Source organism: Dendrobium catenatum, unplaced genomic scaffold (genome assembly GCF_001605985.2).
Source record: "Dendrobium catenatum unplaced genomic scaffold, ASM160598v2 fragScaff_scaffold_231, whole genome shotgun sequence".
NCBI classification, from domain to species: Eukaryota; Viridiplantae; Streptophyta; class Magnoliopsida; order Asparagales; family Orchidaceae; genus Dendrobium; species Dendrobium catenatum.
The window spans coordinates 2,578,386-2,586,971 of NW_021318693.1; the positions used below are offsets into that span (position 1 = coordinate 2,578,386).

At 32.2% G+C, this 8,586-nt stretch overlaps 1 pseudogene; it reads right to left on the reverse strand.

Moving 5' to 3' along the window:
* Positions 1-345: 345 nt before the first annotated feature.
* Positions 346-3,500, reverse strand: LOC110104196 (annotated as a pseudogene).
* Between the last annotated feature and the right edge of the window lie 5,086 nt (positions 3,501-8,586).

The window sequence follows — 8,586 nt, forward strand, 5'->3', positions numbered from 1 at the left end:
GTGAATAAGAACTTACTTTGTAGAAGCCAAAACAGTTTTCAATGCTTCTCTTTCTCGAAGATCAAACTGTAGAAAGAAAAAAATTATCGCGAAATTGATATTGAAGCATAAATGCAAGAAACAATCGTCCAAAGATGTAAAATTATGCCAAGATAACAATGGAGGTTATTCACCAATTCAAATGACATGAAGGCTAGAATAATGAAATCAATCAAAGTAATCTATCAAGCAACATTCCCTTACCAAAAGTTATAATAGAGATTAATAATACCATTTGACCCTACTCAAACTTAACATTTTAGAAAAACACATATTAGAACATCATATAGGAAGCAAAAGAAGAAATTACAGCATGGTTGATCGCAGAGCTGCATAGATTATAGAATACATCAATTCACAGGCTTTAGGAGAGAATAAAGATATAGACAGGCCTTTAACCACAAAGAAAGGCATACAACCTAAATCAAGATCAAGACAAAAGAATGTTAACAAAACATATCTTTTAAATTTACTATGAAAAGAAGATAAAATGTACCACAGTGAGCAAATGACGAGCAAAGATACTTGCCTAATTATGTTATTATCATCAATTTCTATTGTTGACTTAAATAAAAAATCAATCATTTCAACTTTGGATGTCTGCGTCCTTACTGATGACATATTCTTCAAAATCAATGGTCACCACCTCGAACTAACAACCTATCATGATGAGTGGCAAGAAAAAAGTAGAACTTGAGCATCAGTGTGGGACATCTAAGATCACAAACATGTTAAGTAGAGCTAAAATTTATAAAACATTATTTAAGATAACATTGTTCTAACTTTAAACTCTATCAAGAAGTTTCTAGAGAAAAAATAAGATTATCAGTAGGAAGTTTAGTTCGAATTTGCTACTACTCTTATAGGAAGAGGGGACCTCCTCATGGAAGGATTCTCTTCAAAATAACCAAATGGCTACTCAACAAGCTGCCAAAGAAGTAGGAAAATAAGGTAATTTGCGAAATGATAAATGCAAGAAATGTTACATATCAAGCAAATCAATAATATGAATATATACGTGAAAATGACAACTAGAAAACATACAACTCCTTTCATATTTCCACATTTGATAAGGCCCCTTATGAGATTGTTAATATAACACTAAGAAAAAAAGTTGACAATAGCCAATCACTATACTTTGGCAAATGCCATCAATTTCTATAGAAATAAATAAAAACTTGAGAAAGAAACAAATTGGGTTATAAGATAGTGAATTACAGTATAAAATATACACTTAATAAAACCTTATTATTTAAATTCCATCGACCATTTTTGGGGAGAAAATCTTCACCTTTTCCAAGCTTCAACTATAGAGAAGAAGAGAACATTTATTGAAGTGATGAATTGCAATTAAGTTGATGTGAACCAACAAAGCGCAAGAAAACTATGATGAATATGCAAACCTTGGGAGCCTGCCAAACACAACCATCAACTTGAATTCAAAATTTTCATATCAGATTGACGGATCGGGTCAATTTTCTTACACCTCTACAACAAATATTAATTTAAGACATGAAACATAATGCTACTTGAGTTGTATAAGAGTGAAAAAGAAAAACTCAATAGCTCAATTATATTACCTAATTAAACTAAAAATAAACTACAAAAAAAAAAAACAACCACATAAATTTGCACTTAATATTTTGTTGATGCTTTGAATTCAATAGAAAGCATAAAAACGCTCAAAAGTTCCAATTTCAGCTGCTGTCATCATACAAATTAATTTACATGTGTTAACTTATGACATGAGGTTGACAGTAAGTGGAGAAGATTTCCTCAAAGTGTCACATGAACTGTAAGCATGAATTTTAAAAGCTACTCATTAATAGCAATAAAAAAGGTTGTCGTAGTAGCTGACGAATGGAAAAGATTCATTTATAGTCATCTTATCCGGAATTGATGTGGAATAAACATCATATGAAAATGATATTTAGTAAATAAAATATTTAATAATTTGTGCAAGAAACGTCTACGTATGGCATCATAGTGGTCGATCATTGTGAAGATAACGGTTAGGGAAACATTTTGGTGAATGGTATTCCTCTCAGCACACAAAATAAGTCTCATTAGATGGATGCGAAATGGCATGTCTATGGTGGTACATGGTATTAAATTATTGATTTGTTTTTTCCTCTTAGTTAAGCATCATACCAATAGGCTAACTATTAACCAAAAGTAAGTGGAGATAGACAAAAAGTTTGGCATGATAGCTGAAGAAATTACAAAAATTAATAAAGAAGATGAAAAAAAATAAATAAAGCAATGGGTCATTTCAAGAAAAAACACTATACCTATCTCCATGAGGGCTTCTACCCTACAGTAAAGCTTTTTATTTTTAGTGCTACAATTTTCATTAAGATCAACCTCCCTCAAGTTGCTAGCACTCCTTGATGCAGAAAGCCTAGTATAAATTCTGAGGTTGCTTCATCTTGTGCAATTTCCATTCAGAACGGAAGAAAAACCATGCGAAAGCAACTGTACATATAGAAGGAAAAAATGACTCACCCAGAAAAATAAAACAAGAAAGGAGGGGAAAATACCCTTGGATATGTTGACAAGCTGTTCATGAAGGCATTACAGCTACTAAAAAAATAAAATGGAATTAGGATATTATTTCTTAAAAAAAAGGACATTAAAACTGTATTGTTTTTAAAACTATTAAAATATAAATAAAATTTCATAAATAATTACAAAATGCAACATGAAACTCTTCATTACAAAATTTCTTTATATAAGAAGAAGCTCACCAAGATCTTTCATAAACTCGCCATAATCATATATTTAATGTAGTTGGTAAGTCGGCTGCCATCAGGTGATATCTAAATAGATAACATATGCTATCTAGAATGCATTCTGTCTAGGTCGTCAGACTAATAATGTTGTCCAAGAGAAATGTCTGTTATTATTCTTGCTATTGTTTATGAAGGAATCAAAATGACAAAACACTGGTTTTGCAGACCCAAATAGTAAAACATGAACAAAATAAGTTAGAAAGTTAATTAAACTATTTTATCATTCGTACATAATAACGTCAGATTCTTCTACTCAAGAAGAAACATAAAGGCTAATGTTATATAAGGAAAACTAATAGAATTAGATGAACCAAACAGACATCTATTTTCTAGATATAGTAGCTTCATGTGCAGGTCACCAGCCAGCAAGGGTGATGCCACAGCCTAATACCAAGCCAAGGGATTCCTTCTAATCTCCCTATCCAAAATGTTAATGCAAAATCGGTCCTTATTTGACTCCTGACCCTGTTGTATTTTTGCATGATAATCTTTTGTTTGTATAAATCTTCTACATATACTAACAGCACACTGGCCATCTCTAGTTGTTTAAGAAGCAGAAGCGCCCTTGGTTAGAAGGGACATAATGACCGCTGGTTCTCGACGCATAGCAGAAATATGAAGAGGAGTATAGCCTCTGTCATTCTTTAGATTAACATAGGCCAATCTCATATCCAAATTTTTTATAATAACTTTGGAATCACAGTATGTTGTTGCATAATAGAGAAACATCATCTAAGGTTATGCCAGAGAAATAGATGTTATTTGAATAGTCAAACAAGTCAGTTGGTTGATAGATAAAAAATAATAGATAATTTTGGATTCATTATAAATATTAATAACAAGTTGAATATATAAAAAAAGTACGGCAAATAATAGAAACTAACAAACCCAAGTAATTCAAAGAAGGAAAAAAAAAGGAAAGCACTCTGAAGGATAATGAGAAAGAGGTGAAAATAAATAGAAATCTAATCATAAAAATTTATCATTAAAGAAACTTCTTCCAGTTAAGTGATCAGTATTATTGCAATCATTGATATATTGAGGGAGAAGAAATCTACCAGTAGGTGTCTCTAAACAAAGTATATATCATCAGAATATATGAAGTTACTGATATATCATCAAAATATATGAAGTTACTGAAAAGGACAAAGCCAAGGAAAAACATTTCCTTTTAGTAAAAATGGCAATTAGCCGGAAACATCATAAATAATTGTAACTTTCAATGTACATGTATATAAAAATAATTTAGAATGTTATGTTTTTAGTTAGAATGTATATAAAAATCATTGGATTTACTCTCATAAGATAATAATATAAATTTTGACTAATTAATCATATATTTTATTAATCTTAAAATAAATTTAATGAAGTCTATAGATATAAATAGATGTGATGTTAGTTAATGGAGGCATATGCTTCAATTTGCAAAATGTTTTTTATCAACTAAAGAAGAGATAGAATTGATTAAATTAGAACTCTTAGCTTATATTTAAGTATATTTACATAGTTTTGTATAAGATGTTATATGAATTATAGTAATAATGGGTATTCTATAAGCCTATTGAGAAGCTAAGAGCACAATAGATTCCTGATTCACAACTCAGCGTCTATTCAGATCATCATGACATTAAAAGGCTACAAATCCCAATTTCAAGATCCTTTTTTATTTTAGTTATTCTATTGAAAAGAAGTGAAGGGTTGAGAAGAGCAGAGATTTCTACTTGCTTTAAAACCTTAGCTTTATCTTCATTTTCTCAATTCTTATGTCTTTGAGCAAGGAGTGAAGCTCTCCTACAGTATTGCAACAACAAGCAACTATAGCTAATTAGTCAATTTATTATTTTCTTTAGCCAGAATGCAAAAGTGAAATATCAATGCATTAATAGAAATAACACAGTGAAATAATGATGATTTACTTTTTAAGCATAAATAAATGTATTATTTATTATATGACAAAATTTATTTATTAAATGAATTAATAAATTTTAATAAATAATACATTTATTTATTAACTATCATATTATTTATTAGAATAACTAAGAAAATGACATATTGTTTGAGCTAATAAGTTTAGCTTGATTAATGGGGTCGGAAAGAGGGATTTCGATAGACTGATGGGTTAGGCAAGTAGGAAGAAGTCGTGTTTGATGCGAGGGATGGGGGATGTTGGATTGATGGGTTAAACAAGGAATGAAAGTTCAATTGTAATCAATAGAGTTCCCCAGTATTTCTTGATGCAGCCATATCCTTTTTTGAGAAAGATTTAGGCCTTATTTAATTTGCTTTCTTTTATAAATTAAGATGACAAATTGTAATAAGAAAGCTATCTCAAAGTAGCTTCAAAAGCACATCTTTTATAAAACATTTTTCTCCAACAAAAAAAAATAAAAAAAAAAAACCTATGATTTTTTTTTTTTTTGAGATTTTTACATAGATAAGCCTTAAATCATTGCAAAGAAGATTATTAAAAATGTAAGTCATGATCACTAATAAGAAATTTATTAGGCATTCATATGACAACATCACAATAAGAATCTTTATCTATTTGATCTCCATTGCCCAATTTCAGCAGCAATTAATTAGAATTTCCACGTAAAAATGATCAAGAAAGCATCAAAGCATAGATAGTAAGAATAGAACCTATAGTTTTACTCCTTATAATTGAAATTAACTTTTATAATAAAAAAATTGTAAGCATGGGAAAATAAAGAAGAATAAGAAGTGTGGAGAAAAATGAGGCAGGGAAAGGAGGAAGAAAAATAATAGATGAAGAAGATGAAGAAGCAAGAAGAAAAAATGGGGCTACCTGTGCGTGAGAGAGGATCGGCGACAGAAAGTGTGTGACTGGCTAGGATCAATTAGATGGTAGGCGAGTCGGGTTGGAGGGAAGAGGGTCGGGCTTCAGCTAGGTAGAAGGTTGGTGACGATGTCGGGACCGACGTTGCCTGGCTTCAGGTCGCACGAGAGAGGGAGAGGCGGAGGGTCTTCGTTCCGTCCGTGTTGTGCGAATGAGAGGAGAACGTTAGGGAGAAGAGGTTGGCTGAGGAAGAATAGCGGGAGATTCGCTTCATTTCACATGCAAATGGTAGATAAGAATGGCGACATTTCTGTGGAAGTGAAGCGATTCATACCAACAATCACAAATTAAGTGCCTAGATTTATTCAACGATTTAAAACATAGGGTCAGGATGATCTATGGGGAGAATTACAAGCGGCACTTTAATACAATAGTATAGATATAGATTTAGAGGCCTTACTAATTTTTGGTCTCTAAAAGATATCTTTAGCGACCAATTTATTTTTGTCTCTACTTTTTTTGTCGCTATTGACCCATTTTCTTGTAGTGATATATCTCCAATTGTGCAATGTCCCAATAAACAAAAACCAAAACCAAATGCTAACATAAACCTTCCTTTACTATCTCTAACAATGCAATTACCTTTTAGGGAAGCATCAATGTTTATTTTATACCACTCAGGAAGAGGAGGATGCCAAAATTCAGAAAATAGTCCAACAGACTAAGTAGCACCCCAGTGATCCAAGAGGATTTCATTATGATTAGCCACGCTAAAAAAAGAAAGGATTCTAACAGAAACCATCACTTCACTATCTTCCACTTTGCCATGCTTCACCTTGTTCCAGCTACTCCATGAAAACCATAGCACAGTAAAGTAAATTTTAACAATCAGCAAATTTGTCTCAACAATCCTCTTTAGCTCGTGCAAACAATCTTGGAACGATCTGAATTTCAGTAACATGAAACCCCAACTTATCAATAAATCAATTACTTTTAAAAGCTTTGAACAAGTAGCAATAACATGATTGATGTCTTCAACCTCTCCACATCCCCTTGGACAAATATTACTGTCAGCTAACCTTCTATTCAATAGAAAATTAGTTGTAGGAATTGCATAGCTCTCCACAAAAAAAAGTTCCACCCGAGCATTCAACTTTAACATGTGAAACCATGAAATAGGATCAACGTCCCCCTCTTCCTTCAAGCTTTCTTCAAGTAACAATGCCAAAATAGACCTCCCACTCTTTTTCAGCTTTAATTCCATAAAATCTTCATTTAAATTGTGATAAATATGAACTTTACTTATCACATTTACAAGCTCTTCCCCAATGTATAAATACAATTTGTCATAATTCGAATCTCCATCTTGAATGAAAAAGTCAAGAGTTGTTCCTTCATCTTCAAAGATTGAAACAAATGTTGGCCATTTATCCGATCTCTTGCCCATAATCCATACATCTTTCAAGACGTTAATGTTTGAACCAGCAACAACTTGCCATCTTACAAAACTCTTGAGAGCCTTCCATCTACAAGAAATGATCTTCCATGAAGATGAACCACCTTTTTCTTCATCATTACTCCACCATCTACCAATATATTTAGTCAAGAAATTCCTATTCAACATGGTAGATGGATTTTCCAGTAAATTCCATACAAACCTTGCCCTCAATGGCCCCATCGTAGATATTGCTGACTAGATACCCCAACCTCCCAATATTTTTGGTTTACACAACACATCCCAAGCCACAAAATGCAGCCCATGACTTCCATCATATTTATCCCAAATAAAATTCCTACATACTTTCTCAAACTCCTTCAAAATACTCAACGGAATAAGAGAATGATTATTAAGAAATAAAGGAAGGGTAAGAAACACTGTCTTCACCAAAACCAATCTTCCAACAAGAGAAATGTACCTATTTCCCCAAGCATTTAACTTCTTCAACGATCTATCTAATAGAACTTGGAAATCAGATTTCCTCAATTTCCTTTGATCAATCTTAATCCCCAAGTACTTCATCTCTTCTACAAGCTTAAAGCCCAATAACCTTGTAATTTGGTTCTTCCTCCTTCTCGCAATAGATTTACCACATATCATAAAAGATTTTTGAAGATTGACTACTTGTCCATTCCAAATATAATAATCCTTAACAATGTTTTTCATCTTCTTAATGCTCCTCAATTTAGCATCAAAATATAACAAAACATTATCTTCATATAGTAAATGAGAAATTCTTTGAGCCTTTGAAGAAATTTTGATACCCAGATCCATGCCTTTATTGAAAAAAGCATTGGAAAGTAGTTACGAGCATAAAATAAATAAAAGGGTGAGAGTGGGAAACCTTGATGAAAACCATTCTTCCCCACAATCCTTTTAGAATTACAACCATTGATCAAAATAGAAAACCATGGTTCCATAACACAATCCATCACCAAGCTCACATATTTGGTAGGAAAGCCCAAGATAACCATCATCTGATTAAGGGTTGCCCAACACATGCTGTCATATGCATGCTCCATATGTAACTTGATAGCTAAGAATCCATTGCTTTCTTTGGAAAATCTTATTTTATTTAATACCTCTTGAGCTAAAAACAAATGATCCGAGATAGAACTACCTTTTACAAAAGCCACCGGTTCTTCAGAGATAATCATAGGGATGACCAAAAGTAATATATTCAATAAAATTTAGGCACAATTTTGTATATAGAATTACAAAGGCTGATTGTATGAAAACTAGAAAGAAGCACTGGATTACCGAATTTCGGAATCAAAACAACTAAAGTATCCTTCAACTCCTTACATATTTTGCTTGAAAGAAAAAAGCTCTTCACAGCTCTACAAACATCTTCCCCAATTCTACTCTAATAAGGCTTTTGAAAATAAGAGTAAGTCATTCCATCACATCCAGGAGCTTTGTTGTTACCCATCCTCCTAACAACCTCTGTTATTTTATGA